The sequence below is a fragment of the Anolis carolinensis genome, chromosome 2, assembly GCF_035594765.1.
Source record: "Anolis carolinensis isolate JA03-04 chromosome 2, rAnoCar3.1.pri, whole genome shotgun sequence".
Taxonomy (NCBI): domain Eukaryota; kingdom Metazoa; phylum Chordata; class Lepidosauria; order Squamata; family Dactyloidae; genus Anolis; species Anolis carolinensis.
Window position 1 is genome coordinate 234,289,205 of NC_085842.1, and position 18,485 is coordinate 234,307,689.

Consider the following 18,485-nt stretch of genomic DNA (forward strand, 5'->3'; position numbering starts at 1 on the left):
GTTGCAGTAAGCAGTAGTAATAACGTAGACAGTTTGAGTGACTTAGTGCCCTCCTTCAACATCTACCTACCTGATCCCTATGAAATGTAAACCGATACTCTTAGAGATGTTTCTCTACCTCTTCTCTTCATATCCTGCTCATTCTCTGCTCTTCCCAGGAGTGGAGCTAGATTAGATTAGCACCCTTAATAACTTTCCTATCGTAATATAAAGAAATTCTGAGAAGATTTTAGCAAACCTATCTTGCTGTAAGGAGGTAATAACAATTCCCTTTTAAAGTCAGTACAGGTACATTTTTAAGTGTAACTTCAGCCAGTGTGTGTGTGTGCGTGTGTGTGTATTAGCTTTGGATAGTATAGGGAAGGTTTAATACCCCTGTGGCGTTCATTTGGTTGTCTGTGTCCCTGTTCAGAAAATTTCGCCTCACTTTCTGTCCGTGATAATTGGATTTTGAAAAAATTGGCTTGTGGGAACAAGGATTGGTGATAGCTTCCGCTAAGACCTCACAAGAACTCTTTCAGGAGTGAATTTCCTTTCTGAGAGAAAGATTCCTCTCATTTCCTGTTGTCTCACCCATATTCTTAACTATGAGTCATTTGTAAGTTGTATGTTTGTAATTCGGGAACTGCCTGTACTTCTTCTAAGCATTTTAATCAGATGGGAAGGGCAATGATCTAGTGAAAATTAGAGTAAACTTCTGCTTTCCAAAGATCCCACCTACATTCCTAGGCTGTGGAAATTTAAAGGTATCCACTATAAGTGGGTAGACGGAAGTCACAATGTCATCACAGGATATTACCAACTAAAGTATTTGAGACACAAGAGATACAAGCAATTTTGTTTTCAAATACAATATACTCAAAATTTGTTATAGTAGGCTTCCGACTGGCCTCAATAGTCTTCTTTTATGATATCTCATTCTAGGGAAAACTGAAACCTTCTTGTTCAGGTATGTATTTGAATAAATAGGTTTTGTGTAATATATCTATTGTGTTCACCATAATACAAAATCTGAACTACACACTGTGGTGATATCTTTTATTAGGCCAACCATCAAGCATAAAAGACATCATGCTAACTTCCAAGGTTCACTGGCTTCACACAAAGATGATAAAAATCCTGCAGGTGCAGGTCTGAATCTTGCCTCCTTGAGAGATTACAGAGAGAAGGTCTATGAAAACATCTAAAACAGGATAGTTCAGGCCTCACACTATCCCAAAAGGTTATAAGCGGTCTGTGGACAAAGATAGTAAAAGTGTTTAAACAATTAAATTTCATCTATCTATTTGCAGTCACAAAGTGCCTTCTTTGGTATGTGGTTCTTCCACCATCCTATGTGATGGTCCCTAAGTCAACGGAGTTCAGTGATTCCATCGAAGCAATTCCATCAGGAAGTCCTCATACTGTCCATCACCTGCAGTCACCATTTGAGGAAGGATTCAGGGGCACAAAGTATGGCATGGGGAGGGGGGCTATGCAGTTGGCCACCTAGATTGAAAAGATAGCCAACTGCACAATACCCCCCCCCAGCCATACTTATGACCTACACTTCTGAGTGAAGGAAAATTTTCCACTGTAAACTACTTCCTAAGTTGCTGCCACCACAAGCCTTCCCATTCAGGACACCTGAAGTTGGAGAAAGTGCTAAATATTGTGAAGAGGTTGTTTTGCCCCTCTATCCAATTTTGGCTTTTTCATGGAAAATCTCATAAGTGCATCATGTAATCAGGGAACAAATAGGGACAGAAAGGAGAGGTTTATAAGAGGATGTCACGACCCAGGCTGCAGAGCACCAATAACCATACACAGAGGCCAGAATCTATCTAATATCTTTATTAAGGAAATATATAAAGTTAATAAAAGCAAGTGTATGAAATAGTTCAGAAGTAGACCTTTCAGGAAAGGTCAAAATTAGTCCAAAGAAACAATGTCCAATATAAAATATTAAGGTCCAAAGTTGTAATCCAATAACCGAAACACTCACTTTGCCAGGCAAAGTGAGGGGAGATGACAAGGTCCTTTAGTCCATGAACTTGAGCAAGGCTAGGAAATAACTTGAAACAAGGCTTAATACAAGGCAACAAGGAACGAGGAGCGAGAACAAGATCCGTGGAATTACTTGGCAAAATCCGGAAAACAAGGCAAGGTCCGTGGAGGTAAACAAGGCTGGAAACGGGAACGAAGGCTTGGAAACGGAGCGAAGGCTTGGAATCAGGAACAAGGCTTGAAACAGGAACGAGGCTTGGAAACGGAGCGCGCTGTCCACACACAACTTACTCCAGTAGCTGACGAATTGACTCCGCAAAATCCCTTTGTGGGTAAAACACCTAAATAGGGTCTAGTTTTCCCACCAAAGAGCAGTTCTCTGGGGAACCAGAAACGAAAGCTAATCTCTGAGTCCAGATGCATGACTCCTTAAGGTTTCCCATGGAAAGCAGGCTTAATCAGCTGAATTCTTAGCAGCTATCCTAGCACTCCTACGAGAGGCCGCTTGAACTCCTCTCTGTTGTTTACAAAACTCGTGGCGAGAAAACACAGGAGATTTAGACTCAGGGCTTGTTTGACAGATTTCTGGAAGACAAATCTCTTGCAGGTGCAAGGTTCCCAAATCTGGCTGGGAAGGTTCCAATTCTGACTGAGACGGTGAAAAACCCAAGTTCTCCTCTTCATCTGGAACTACAGTGCCATGAACGGGACTACATGGCCCATGACTCATCACAGAGGAAAAGTTTTAATTCTAAATAGGCAACTATATACAACTTGAAGGCATCAGACACAGGAAAATCGTTCTCTCCAGCACGTCACAAGTAGTCAATCTGGTCAAGTTCAGCCACATTTTATAAAAACATAAAAACATAACATCACTGAGTTGGCAATTTCTCTCTTCAATATCTATATAGGAAAATATGAAATTCTATGTGTGTCTGTATAGGTATGTGTATGTGTATATGGATTTCCACATAAAGATACAGTTGTCCAGTGCTCTTTTCCAAATGGCAAAAACATTATGTGCCACCCTTATGGATATTCTCAATCCTTACTAGGCAGACTTTCCTTAAATTTTTACGTGATTTTTAAATTTATTTTTGCACTTTAGAAAATTTAGAATAGCTCACCCTTGTTTCTTAGTTCTGACAACTCTCTTATTTCCTACCTGACCTTTTGATTCTAATCCTGGAAGTATTCACAAACTGAATTCACAATTAAGGGGAATTGTAATAAATATGCCTGATATCTTAACCAATACAGATGTGTGTGCTGCTTTGGAATAGTCAACCCAAAGTCCCTATTTTGTGGATACCTGTTTAAGCTTATCAAAATCATATTTCACTTCTTACAGTTACCTTTTTTAAGACTAATAACTTGATAAGTTGATAACTCTTTTTGTTTGTTGAACTATTCCGATTTTACCTCTAGCATTTTACTGAGGTTCCATCTTTGAGAAAATAAAGAAGTTAATGTTACAGTAATATCTTTTACAATATGATTTTTAATTTAATCAAGGTGTAAAATAGAATGAATAAATAGGCTAGGTAACAGTCAAGAACAAAATGTATTAATGTTAATTAATGCTTGAAGCTAGAGTTATGTTTCTTTCAATTGGACCTATTAAAAGGGGCTTTAGTATAGATTTGCACAGCAAGGCGAAGATTTTCAAGTGGAGATAATGAGGCAGCTAGTACTATTTTAACCCCTCTGGAGTATAATTGGTTGATAAGGTTTTGAAAGATTACAAGGTCTAGGACAAAAAGATTAGTTTGAGTCATTTCAGATCAAAACTGAAAGCTAATTAAATAACAGTGATATAAAAGAGAAGGTAAAGGTTTGGTGTACTTATGTTCATCCTTAATTTTTATCTATTGAGAAAAAATGTATTGTTTCTAAACATTTCTTTGACTACTATTGCACAGATCACAGAGGAGAAACAAGAAAACAATAAAGCCACCGATGCAAGATGCAAAGATAGAATACATCCAGCCAAGGTATTGGGGGCTGTATGGAATAATATGACTAGAAGTTTGATCCTGAATGTTCCCAACCCGGTCCCGAAGTGATATCAGCACACTGCTATTCTAAGAAGCAGAGGGTAATCAACTAGAAGTCATAAGATAAATGGATTAAGATTTTACATAATCACCAAAGAGTTTATTTTTTCAAGAAAGGATATTAAAGAAAAGTAACTTTATCAACATCATGTTTTTGTTGACTGCTGAGGATTTTTCAGGAACAAACATACACATCCCTTTCCTGGAGATCTGAGGATCTGCAGAGTATGACCCTTGAAGTCCCACTGAACGGGGCCTTCAAATACTCTATTTTACAGCTATACAGACTTAGAGATATGTTGGATAGCAGTGTCAAGCCAACAAACCCAGGATGCCTACGATAAATACATTCATACTTGAATATGAATTAGGATAAACCATACATATCCTCTCTTCAGAGGAAAACTATATAGAAGCATAGCAGAAATATTTTGAATAAGAAATATTCTTATCTTGAATAAGAATTAAATCCAGTATTGGTGTGCATAGACATCAAAACATAAAACTGTGGCTAACAAGACAGATAATATCCCAAAATTCTCACAGCTGTAGTTAAACTGTATGGTTTCTATCTTGTTTATGGACTGGTTCATACAAGGGTGCATGGTCTATATGTGAATGTTATGGAAGTGGACCTTGAGGTATGGTATTCAATTAACCAAAGATTTTGATAAAGTAGGCCAACAGGATTGAAAAGATGCACATATCAGGCTGCCTCCCTCCCACAAGATGCAGGGTAAGGGTTGGCATAGCCCACTTCCACTTCCCACCAGACAAGATACCCCTCAAATTCCAAACCATGGCCAAATAACCTTAACATTTTGGGAAAAATTAAGAACTTGTGCAATATATTTTTAATCTGCATTGTTATAAAGGCACTTGGCTGCTTTTGAAATATGAAATATATTAGGTGTAACTTGGTTTGATCCTAACATTGCTTTGTTTGCATATATTAAAAGCACTGTTTGTTCACACGATAATTTTAAATTTTCAAACAGATTTTACTTTTTGATCTTTTTTACTATTTTATTACATATTGAACCAAAAACTAATGCATTCACATTTTTAACCAGTTTTAATGATGATACTGGTCTTAAAGAAGGACATATGCCTAAACATAGCCACACTACAACTGTGAAAGCTTAGGGCACGAAATGTTGGTGGAGGTGGAAAGTCAACTATTTTAATTGGAGGAAAATGAATACTTAGAATAATCTATCTAAATTATTAAACAGATTAACGTGGGCCATATAACCATATGACACCACGTTACAGTCACAAAAACATGGCTTAAGAATAAAAATATTCCATATACTACACAGTTGCTCAAAATAGTAACTCATTTTTAAAAGATGCTTTTTCATAGCAAGACAAAAACCAGAAATATCTTCCATAAATTGTAATGTAACAACTTAAAAAACCAGAAAATAACCAATGATCATACATTAAATTAGGGGTCTCCAAACTAAGGCCTGTGGGCTGGATGCAACCCTCCAAGGTCATTTACCCACCCCCCACCCCCTAAACTTTCTATCTATTGTTTCCCTAAGGAACGACTTGAAAACACAACAACAATCCTAATTAACTCGACTATCTCATCAGCAAAAATCAGGCCCCCACTTCCCATTGAAATACTATTAAGTTTAAAATTTTCCAAGGAAGGAGCTTCCACTACACTTCGAGGCAGAGTTCCATTGCTCAACAGCTCTTACAGTCAGGAAGTTCTTCCTAATGTTCAGGTGGAATAGTCTTTCCTGTAATTTGAACCCTTTGTTCACAGTCCTGGTTTCCAGGACAGCAGTAAACAAGCCTGCCCCCTCTTCCTTATGGTATCTTTTCACATATTTATACACGACTACTATGTCTTCTTGTTTTGTTTTATTCTGCTGTGAGCTGCTTTTTACCTCAATAAAATAAAATAAAAATGTATAAACACATAGGGGTTGGCGTGATTATTGATTGGTTATTTACCATATTATCACTCTGTTTTGTTTAAAATGAAATTTTTGTTCTATGCAGATTCAAAGGGTTTTTCTTTCTGTTTTGGTGAGAAAAATCCCAGTGCTACATGTTTTGCACCTCAATGTAAGTGAATTGCTCCTTACCCAGAAGGGACTAATTGGGGAAGCTGACAGTCAGGAGCTAACAATGTCAAAGGTAAAAGGAGACAGATTTATTCATAGAATCATAGAATCATAGAATAGTAGAGTTGGAAGAGACCCCATGGGCCATCCAGTCCAACCCCCTGCTAAGAAGCAGGAAATCGCATTCAAAGCACCCCCGACAGATAGCCATCCAGCCTCTGCTTAAAAGCCTCCAAAGAAGGAGCCTCCACCACGGCCCGGGGGAGAGAGTTCCACTGTCGAACAGCTCTCACAGTGAGGAAGTTCTTCTTCCTGATGTTCAGGTGGAATCTCCTTTCCTGTAGTTTGAAGCCATTGTTCCGTGTCCTAGTCTGTAGGGCAGCAGAAAACAAGCTTGCTCCCTCCTCCCTGTGACTTCCTTTCACGTATTTGTACATGGCTATCATGTCTCCTCTCAGCCTTCTCTTCTGCAGGCTAAACATGCCCAGCTCTTTAAGCCGCTCCTCATAGGGCTTGTTCTTCAGACCCTTAATCATTTTAGTCGCCCTCCTCTGGACGCTTTCCAGCTTGTCAACATCTCCCTTCAACTGCGGTGCCCAAAATTGGACACAGTATTCCAGGTGTGGTCTGACCAAGGCAGAATAGAGAATATTCCCCTTCTCTTTTGCATTGACTATAAATCTAACATAGGTAAGCTCCAATGGACTATGGATGACAATAAACAGCATGGCTACTGAAGTTTTTGGCCAACTTTAGATTCGTTTTTGTTATTTGGGGTACTGATTTAGAGAATTGCATTGGATAAACCACATCAGCTCTAATTTCTGATACAAAACATATGCCATCCAGTAGTCTCCATCTGCTCGTCCACCGAAAAGCATATTTAATAATTTAGAGCTGATTTTCCCACATGTCTCGTGGACCTTATTTTTTGCCCACAGGTTGGGAACCACTGGCCTAGAGCTAACAAAAATAACTGTGAACAGAGCTCTTCCTCTCTATTTTGATTATTATCATGTCAATGACGCCAACAACTCAGGCAGGGAAATTACTGTATACACTCACATGTGTCAACCTCACATATAATCAAGGGCAGATTTAGGGGCAAAAATTGTGGATTTTGATATGAACCATGACTATATCAATGGTCACTCCACAGAGAGGGGAAAGAACCAGTGTCGCCACAGGGAGGAAGCCACTTCTGGCCGCCATTGTCATTTTCTTGCCCAGCCACTCTAATAATGACAACAATAATAATAATTTATTTTACTCGCCTCTCCTCACATCTCAAAAGCAGTGATGTGGCAGAGAGTGTAGAGAAAGTTAGTGATTATTTTAGGTTCTCTTGGAATGGACTAGGCTATCATCTTTTTCCATTTTACTTAGAGATAGTGCCTTTTTAAAATAAGAATTAAGGCATAGTACTTGCTTGGCCCAGGGATTTTTGGTCACTATTTTATACTTATTCATGAGAATAATAATAATAATAATAATAATAATAATAATAATAATAATAATAATAATAATAATAAACACCTGGGCCATACCTGTCATAAGATATACTGCTGGCATCATAAACTGGACACAGGTGGAACTGGGCAATTTGGACAGAAAAACAAGAAAACTCATGACCATCCATCATTCACTGCACCCTCACAGTGATGTTGATCGGCTATATTCAGCGGGTGTTTGCCTTAGCCTCTCTCTGAGGCTGAGAATGTGGCTTGCTCAAGGTTACCTAGCATATTTCCATAGCTGAGCAGGGATTTAAATCCTGGTCTCCAAAGCTGTTGCCTGATGTTCAAGCCACTATCTTCCACTGCGCTGGCTGCCACACCAGGTTTCTTGCCTGGCCGAGCAGCAAATTCCTGTTATTACTATAGGGCAAAGCATGGCAGGTTGTGGTGAGACAGGTGAAAGTGATTTCTTGTCAGGAAATGGAGAAGGATAGGACCATACATACACCTGTTTTTATTTCCTTTTTTTATTATGAGACTTCTCACACCATTGACACCACCCAGCCCGAACAATAAAAGTCCATAAATAGTTTTCATAATACCACGGACAAGCAAAAAAAAAAAATCTCACATAATAATCCTATATTTGCTGCCCCTTTCAGAAGGTCTTTTAAAATGGTCAAGCAAGTCTTCCGTCTGAACTGTTTGCATTTATAATCTGGATTACAGATAATGCTCTGATATTTTTAGATGTAATATACTCTGATTATTTTATTACATTATGTTGCCTACAAAGTTTGCACTTGAAAACTGCAACCAAGTTCCAAAAATGAAATCTAATGTATTAAGTAAGTTTACGATTTTGTGTAGGCCACAGGTTGGATGAGCCTGCTCTACAGTGAGCACAAAAAGGCACACGCATATAAGATAATTACACCTCTGTGTGCCACTAACTGGATAACATCCATTGTGAGTTCACGCCTTAATTCTGCTTCTTTCTGATTTGCTGTCCTTTTCTTGCTTCAGAGGGCATGGAGTTGGGAGTAAGATTCCCAAAACAGCACTAGCAAATGTGAGCTATCTGTAGTTTTGAGATCAAGTTCAGCAACGACCCAACATTTCAGTGATTTAGTTCTCCCCCCCCCCCCAAAAAAAAAATGTCTATAGGCCAACAGCATATACAGATTCAGTGTAATTACCTGTTCCTTTCTGTACTGGAGACTGGCAGCCAATAGCTTACCGACTGGCACCTCTCCATGTTCCATCATTTTGAGTAACACTGTCTTCAATGTGAGCAGACTTCCCTTCTTTGAATAAAGATTTCAGGAAACACCCATTTCAGCTTATAGCATTTGTGTCATTACTGTGATTTGACCTTTAATGATTCACATAATTTAATGGCATGCTTGGACTGACTGTATTTGATTCTTTATGAAGTCAATTGAGAGTAACATTTCTCTCCCCAATGTTTACCTTCCAGGATAGGCAAGTGATCTACCAACAGTGCCTCTGGTATGTCTCAACTGAATTTCACCCAGTCTTTTTTATTGTTCCCAAATATTATTGCAACACTTCTGACTCAGGTGGCAAAGATAACCTGCTGTTAGCATATTGAAAATACCTAATTCCCAAACTTTCATCATGAACTTTATGTAAATATTGCATAACATGTTTATGTTTGATGGTTTATAGTTTTAATAGTTTAATTTATAGTCCAATGTTATTGTTTTAGATGTGTGATAATACCGTTTTCATCGTATGTGAGGCATTGAATTTTTGCCATTTATTTGATGTGAACCGCTTTGAGTCCCCCCAGGGGTGAGAAAAGCGGTATATAAATGAAATAAATAAATAAATATCTGCCTAGAAGTTCTGGTGGCGGAGGACTTTTACAAGTAAAACAAGCAGTCAAAGAAGAACATGCCCTAGCAGAATTTGTAAAGCAAAGTGAAGAACCTGCTTTGATTGAAGTCAAAAATCAGAAATTCCTCAAAGCACAACAAAGAATCAGTACAAGAAAACTGCACTACAAACTAGAGCTGACAGGGGGCACAACAAAGCATTGCATGGAAAGTTACTTGACAAAATTGAAGGAAAAGCTGATAAGGAGAAGATCTGGCTCTGGCTCACGAATGGGACACTGAAGAAGGAGACAGAAGGCTTGATTCTTGCAGCCCAGGAGCAAGCCATCAGAACAAATGCAATTAAGGCCAAGATCGAAAAATCAGCTGATGACCCAATATGCAGACTGTGCAAGGAAACCGAGGAAACCATTGATCATATCCTCAGCTGCTGTAAGAAAATCACACAGACAGACTACAAACAGAGGCACGACTATGTGGCCCAAATGATTCACTGGAATTTATGCCACAAGTACCACCTCCCAGCAGTAAAGAACTGGTGGGATCACAAATCTGCAAAGGTATTGGAAAATGAACATGCAAAGATACCGTGGGACTTCCGAATCCAGACAGAGAAAGTTCTGGAACACAACACACCAGACCTCACAGTTGTGGAAAAGAAAAAGGTTAGGATTATTGATATCGCCATACCAGGTGACAGTCGGATTGATGAAAAACAACAGGAAAAACTCAGCCGCTATCAGGACCTCAAGATCGAACTGCAAAGACTCTGGCTGAAACCAGTACAGGTGGTCCCGGTAGTAATTGGAACACTGGGTGCCATGCCAAAAGATCTCAGCCGGCATTTGGAAACAATAACATTGACAAAATTACGATCTGCCAACTGCAAAAGGCCACCTTACTGGGATCTGCACGCATCATCCAAAAATACATCACACAGTCCTAAACGCTTGGGAAGTGTTCGACTTGTGATTTTGTGATAAGAAATCCAGTATATCTATCTTGTTTGCTGTGTCATACTATATTGTTGTGTCAATAATTATAATAATAATAATAAAACTTTATTTATATATTGCCCTGTCTCCTCGAGAGGACTCAGGGCAGTTTCCAACATAAACATAAAAAACTTTCAATTGTCAAAAAACACCATACAACAAAGTTAAACATAGTAAACATAATAAACAACACCATAAGACAGAACCAAAACAATTCTATTAAAAACAGACACAAAATTACAAATCCAAATCAATATACTCCATTAAGGATTCAAACAGCAGTAAACAGGACTTCAAGGTACACATCGTCAATTAGAAGAGATAGGTAAAAACTTGTGCATCAGAGTATCATAGGGCCAGGGAGTGGATAAAGTGCAGAGCAGGATCTTAGTTGACAACCAAGGGGGGGGGGGGTGTCTAAGGACTACTGTAATCTTGCTCAGAAACCTGCAGGAACCACCAGGAACCACAGTAACAATTGCATTTCCAAAGGCAGGAATGCCCTTTTACAACATGTAAAATAAAAAATGAAAAAGCATCCAATATGTCTTCTTGGTAAATTACTTATTTCATTAGCAAAACTATCTGTTGCATCTCCTACCCACTATTCATCATGAGTGTTTCATATCTCCAGTCATTCAATCTATATATATAAATGAGTGATGGCATCACGGTAACCCACAAAACAACAAAACTACAGGCCCCCCAACCTCGAAATTTGACAACACAACCCATCATCCACGCCTCTAGGTTGATACAACAAAAAGAAAAGAAAAATAAAGTCCTAATTAGAGGGAGAGCAATAATTGTTTTTATCCAATTGCTGCCAGTTTAGAGGGCTAATCTCTGCCCACTTGGTCTCCTAGCAACCAACTCAGCCAAGGGACAGCCAGGGTTCAGTTAGGGGACAGGCAGATTTAGGCCTCACTTAGGCTTCTTCCACAGATTATCTAATTTGCACTGGATTATATGACAGTGTAGACTCAAGGCCCTTCCACACAGCTATATAATCCATTTAGAATCTTATATTATCTGCTTTGCACTGGATTATCTTGACTTCACACTACCATCTAATCCACTTCAGTGTGCATTTTATCCAGCTGTGAAGAAGGGGCCTCATATAATCCAGTTCTAAGCAGATAATATAAGATTATCAATATACAGTAGAGTCTCACTTATCCAACATAAACAGGCCAGCAGGATAAGTGAATATCTTGGATAATAAGAAGGGATTCAGGAAAAACCGATTAAACATCAAATTAGGTAATCGTTATACAAATTAAGCACCAAAACATCATATTATACAACAAATTTGACAGAAAAAGTAGTTCCATGAGCAGTAATGCTATGTAGTAATTACAGTAGAGTCTCACTTATCCAACATTCTGGATTATCCAACGCATTTTTGGAGTCAATGTTTTCAATATATAGTGATATTTTGGTGCTAAATTCATAAATACAGTAATTACTACATAGCATTACTGCATATAGAACTACTTTTTCTGCCAAATTTGTTGTCTAACATGATGTTTTGGTGCTTCATTTGTAAAATCATAACCTAATTTGATGTTTAATAGGCTTTTCCTTAATGCCTCCTTATTATCCAACATATTCGCTTATCCAACATTCTGCCAGCCCGTTTATGTTGGATAAGTGAGACTCTACTGTACTGTATTTACAAATTTACCACTAAAATATCACAATGAATTTAAAACAATGACTACAAAAACATTGATTATGAAAAGGCAGGCTGCGTTGGATAATCCAGAACATTGTATAAGCGAATGTTGGATAAGTGAGATTCTACTTTAATATGAAATAATTACTGGGATAGAATAATGCAGAACAATATAATCTCTAAAATCAGGAAAGTAAATAAAGACCAACAGTCTGAAAGCAGGAAAATTGGAAATTCCACAAAGGAAACAATCAGGGCCAGCTAACACCTCCCAAGAAAGGATTCTTCCAGAAAGGAAGCTGAGAAGGGAGTGAAGCACTGTGTATTACCAAAGTCATTATTATTACTATCATTATCATTATCATTATTATTATTATTATTGTGTTGCGGTCAACCATGAAAATGAATACAATCTGGCTCCAAGTATTCAAAAACACTAAAATCAGAATATATAAAAATTAATGTAGTATAATAAAACAGAACAATACAATTTCTAAAATCAGAACACTAAATAAAGAACAACACTCTGAAAACAGGGGAATTCCACACAGGAAACAATCAGGGCCAGCTAACATCTCCCAACAAAAAATTCACTCAGGGAGGAAACAGCCAGGCTTTAAAGCTGCAAGGACATTACATCCTAATCATTTTTCCTAATTGCAGCATTCATACCTGCCTCCAACACACAAAAAAGAACAATCAGAAATATTGTATATTCACAACCTTTAGGAAATAATATCCCCTGATGGCGCAGCATGTTAAAGCGCTGAGCTGCTGAACTTCTGGACCGAAAGGCCGCAGGTTTGAATTGGGGGAGCGGAGAGAGCCCCCACTGTTAGCCCCAGCTTCTGCCAACCCAGAAGTTCAAAAACAAGCAAATGTGAGTTCATCAATAGGTACTGCTCCGGCGGGAAGGTAATGCCGCTCCATGCAGTCATCCCACATGACCCTGGAGGAGTCTACGGACAACGCTAGCTCTTCGGCTTAGAAATCGAGATAAGCACCAACCCCCTGAGTCAGACATGACGGACTTAATGTCAGGGGAAAACATTTACCCTTTACCTTAACTACCAACAATTCCTCAATACTTTATTTCCCATACCACCATACTTTGCCACAGCAACACGTGGCCGGGCACAGCTAGTACATATATAAAAATACTAGCTGTGCCCGGCCACGCGTTGCTGTGTCTGAGTCTGGTGGTGTTGGTCAGTCTACATTAGGTTGTATTTATGCTGTGACCTCCACCCTTCTTTATACTCACATTAGTAGTAGTATTTGAAGTCTGTTACCTTCTTCAATTTTTGTGTTGATTGATAATTGCTTGAGATCCCTGTTATCTTTGGTTTGTTGTTAATCGTGACGTCTGATTCTGCTGAGTGCGGTTTACATCTTATTGTGGTACAATAGTGTTTTTTTTTGTTTTGTCTGTGTAGGTGTTTATTATTATTGTTGTTGTAGAGGTCATGAAGGCTGGATAAGTTAGATGCTACTGTATTGTTTTTTGGAGGCCCAGTGTAGCACTGACTGGCCTCTCAGTCTCAGTGCCTGGCTGCTTCTTGCCTGTGATGGTGTTGATTCTTATTGTTGTTGTTGTCATTGTTATTATTGTAATTGTTTTTTTGGAGGCCAAGTGTGAATGTAGGGATTGGGGAGGTGGATGAGCACTGAATGGCCTTGTAGACTCAGTGCATGGCTGATTCTTGCCTGTGTAGGTGTTTATTATTAGTGGGCGAGTGGATGGATAGATGAGTGGATGGATAGATAGAGTGGGTGCTCTCCTTGTTTCCTTTATTCCTATGCTGTTCCCTTTCTCTGCTCCGATCCTGAGCTCGCTGATAAGAACACACTGGTCAGAAAGGAGGGTAAATATAACCGGATCAATGGCCTTCCTCTCCCTTTTGCTCTTGGCTTTCCGGGCAGAGAGGGAGGGCTCTTGTACTTGGTGTTCCTTCGCTTCCCTTCCCTCCCTCCTTCCTTGTTTCTATTTGTCCCAGCCTTTCCTGCCTGCGGAGCCATGGAACTGGGTCAATGGGTTGGATGGCGGGGAAAGGGAGAAGGAAGAGGCCTTTAATTGAAATGCATGGACTCCATGCCATGGCATGCTGGAATTTGTAGTTTGCATCCAGTCCAACCCCTTTCTTTCTTTTTGTCATGGAGGAAGAACCCACCCAAACCTTTCAGACAGATGGCCATCCGGTTTAGTTGTGTTGTTATAGTCACAATGCGTTGTTGTGAGTTTTTTGGGTCCAGATTGTGGTTTTGTGGTGTGGTTGTGTTGTTACAACCGGGAGGGAAGACTTTTGTGTTGTGTTGCCAAGTTTCGTATTTCTGGGGCGTTTAGTTGTGTTGTTATAGTCACGATGCATTGTTGTGAGTTTTGTGGGTCCGGATTGTGGTTTTGTGGTGTGGTTGTGTTGTTACAACTGGGAGGCAAGGCTTTTGCGTTGTGTTGTCAAGTTTTGTATTTCTGGGGCGTTTAGTTGTGTGCCAGGTTTTTATTTCTGGGGCGTTTAGTTGTGTTGTTATAGTCACAATGCATTGTTGTGAGTTTTGTGCATCCGGATTGTGGTTTTGTGGTGTGGTTGTGTTGTTACAACCAGGAGGCAAGGCTTTTGCATTGTGTTGTCAAGTTTTGTATTTCTGGGGCCTTTAGTTGTGTGCCAAGTTTCGTATTTCTGGGGAGTTTAATTGTGTTGTTATAGTCACTATGCACTGTTGTGAGTTTTATGGGTCCAGATTGTGGTTTTGTGGTATGGTTGTGTTGTTCCAACCGGGAGGGAAGGCTTTTGAGTTGTGTCGCCAAGTTTCGTATTTCTGGGGCGTTTAGTTGTGTTGTTATAGTCACGATGCGTTGTTGTGAGTTTTGTGGGTCCAGTGTGGTTTTGTGGTGTGATTGTGTTGTTACAACTGGGAGGCAAGGCTTTTGCGTTGTGTTGCCAAGTTTTGTATTTCTAGGGCGTTTAGTTGTCTTGTTATAATCATGATGTGTTGTTGTGAGTTTTGTGGGTCCGGATTGTGGTTTTGTGGTGTGCTTGTGTTGTTGTAATCGGGAGGCAAGGCTTTTGCATTGTGTTGCGAAGTTTCGTATTTCTGGGATGTTTAGTTTTGTTGTTATAGTCACTGTGCCCGCAACTTTATCCTTTTATATATATAGAAGATAGATGGCTTCATCACTCTTTCACCATTTTCTGCCTTATGGACCAGCAAAAAGGTCTCCTGCAGAATAACTGACCAACAGAGACAACTCTCATGGAGTTGCCAATCTGTTTTTATACCTCTGAAAGCATAGAAGACATTCTGACAGTTGATACCAGGGAAATGAAATGCAGCCATGTCCTATTTGAGATGTAGCAATTGGGAAAAATGCATCTGTTGTTCTTTTGCCTGCTGAGATCTTTCAAAAGCAAAAACTTCAATTACTGTGTGGTTCTACCGAATTTCATTTACCTAAATGTTTCTGAAAGAGAAGGATATAATTTAACAATAGACTTAATTGGTATGTGATATACACCAAAACTACAAGACTGTTAATACCTGAGATGAAAACAGACTACAAGATTTTGAAACCCTCAAGAGGTCAATGGGAAGTCATCCACATTTTTTTTTGTTTTTGTTTTTTTTTTTTGGGTTTTTTTTTAATTATTTTTTCTCTCTTTTTTAATTTTTTTTTTTACACCTTTTTTTAAGTTTATTATTTATTTATCTTTCCTTTGCTGGTGTTATCTTCTTATGCTTTTTTGGTCCTGGTCTCTACTTTCACCCCACTGTCTACACACAACTGTTTTCCTCGCTTTCACTGTAATAATAGATAAAAGCACAATAAAAACTATTATTAAAAAAAAAATGTTTCTGAAAGAATCCCCCCTACATTTATCATCCTTACACCTTTTTTTAAAAAAGACCCTCAGCTGCTAAATAGCTCCTGTGGACTATTACCTGTCCCCACATGCCTCACTAGTACATCGAAAGCAAAACAGTCTTTAGGTATCCAATCTGGAGCCAATAGTGAGGTTAGCAGATAGTGTTTCTCCTTCACTTGACTGGTGGTTGAGTTCAGTTGTCTTTAGTTACACCTATTTTAAGATAGCAATTATGCCAGCTTTCCGTTTTTTCTTCTTCTCTACTCAGCTCCCTCTAAACTTCTTTTAGCAAAACATAGTAGAGACACTTTATCTGCAGCATACAATTCTCCTGTAAAGTCTACAAATGTTTGCATTCTGAATTAGCAGGATCAAAAATAACCACAAGCTAATTGCCCACATTAATTATAAAAAAATGAGATCCTTACAATAATGGCTTCCTTTCCAAACTGTATTTTCCTCAAATTATTTGACAGAGGTAGAACTGCTAGTGTTTTTCCAATTCCTTGAGCTTCTAGCTTCCGCTCATTCACCTTAGTATTGAATAATGACTGGTGAGTCCCATTTGAATTAATAGTCCTATGGTGCTAGTGGGGATTATACATTTGCTAAAAAGATAAGTACTCCTGTGTAGGAGACACCACCATAATTCCTGGGTCAGACTGCTGCTATACATAGTTTCCAAATACAGTTAGCAACTTTATATAACTATAGACAGCTAGAGTAGTTATAATTCTGGATTTGAAGGGGGAAAACCCCTACATTCAGAACCTTGGGTAGGTAATCCTGGTGTCAATATTCTCTCCAGTCATCACCCGTGTTGAAGGGGACAGCAAAGGAAGACCCAGATTGACTAGGTGATTTTCAGTATATCAGGAAGAATTGTGGACCATTAAACAGCCCAACTGGGGAAAAAATCTTGGTATCTTGGTTTTAGGCCTGTTACTAGGTTATTCCAGGTACTTATTTAGTAAACTGCATTGGATAGACCACATCAACTCCAGTTTCTTAGATATGATGATCATGATCTTCTATGGATGATCAGATGGTGACTGGTATATGTTCTGTATCTCACAAATTAGAGTTGATGGGAAAAACTGGTGCCATTTTTGGAATCAGCAGATGAAATATACCCAGAAACAGGGGCTAATATTTGAGGCACCAAAATGTGTGTTAGCCAGTGTTGGCTTTTTAAAAATAGCATCAACAAAACAAGTTGTGGATAAACAGAAGTTTATTTTAGCACTGAAGAACTGTGAGCAATTCTGATACTAAAAAGAAAGTCCTGGCCAGAATTCTTTAATTCTAACTATTTTAATTTACAGCAGGATCTGGTGGGTCAGTGTTCCATTTCAAATCAAATTAGACTTCTTTGAACCTTCTGGGAATTAGCAAATTAGACTCCCAAAGCCTGAAATCATCCCAATATCAGTATAACCTACCTCATAGGAATATTGACAACATAAAATCAGGGAGACTCAATATGCTTCTGAAAGCCTTCAAGGGAGGATAGGATTTTCAGTGTGTTCTTAGGTAACACTGAAAGTTTAGAATATCCATATTACAAAAAAAAGAAAAGAAAGAAAGAACTTCCTCTAATTTCCAGGATCTAACATAAACCGTCCTTGCTGCTGTGTACAGATACACAAACAAAATGTCCATGTTTGTATCCAGGTCTATTTCTTTATCTGTCATACTCAGTAAGAAATATTCTGGCTTCATTTATATTTTTATTTTTAAGAACTTTTGACAAATTTCCTGAACCATTTTCCAATAACTAATTGCTTTTTTGCAAGACCACCACACTGCATAGGGCTTTAAAGGTCATAAGCAACAATGTGAATTGTCCCAGAAACTAACTGGAAGTAATACATCTTTTCCATCAGTTGTATCCCACTATCTGGTTCCAGTTAATAATGCAGCTGCTACAGTTTGAACAAGTTAAGACTTGTGAAGAGCAGGCTTTATAAGGAGGGATGGGCCACCTTCATTGGGTCAGGACACCAAATTGTCACCCTGCAACTAGCTTGGGACCAAACCTTACTGTTTCATTTTCTGCAGTGGTGACAAAATAACCTTTTATAAAGTAAAAGCACGATGCATGAAGGGGCAAAAACCAAAGCTAAGGGTTCTCCCAAATCCTACAGGAATACTCTTAGATCTGAAAGAAAAGTAGGCATGCCTTATCGCTGCTGAAAATAGCACTTCAAGGAGGGATCCTGAAGCAGTTTCTTCAGAAGAAATAGGACATGGAATTCTTGCTCCCAGACTTTAGAGACATAGAAATCATGGGTGAGAAATCTGTTATTTAGTTGCTTTAGGGATAATGTGGGGCAGAAGACATACACTTTCCTGAATTCATTATAATTACAGGAGAATATTTTAAAAAGAAATACAAATGCATATCTTTTCCACATAGATTTAGATAACTACCATATTTAAATACAACTTGTTCCCCATATGTATGCAATAAGCCAAACAATCAGAACAGGAGAAAGTC

General features: G+C 38.7%; 1 protein-coding gene across 6 annotated transcripts in view; it reads right to left on the reverse strand.

Moving 5' to 3' along the window:
• cntln (centlein) overlaps window positions 1-18,485 on the reverse strand; it is a 256,558-nt gene that overhangs the window by 180,668 nt on the left and 57,405 nt on the right. The window lies entirely within an intron of this gene.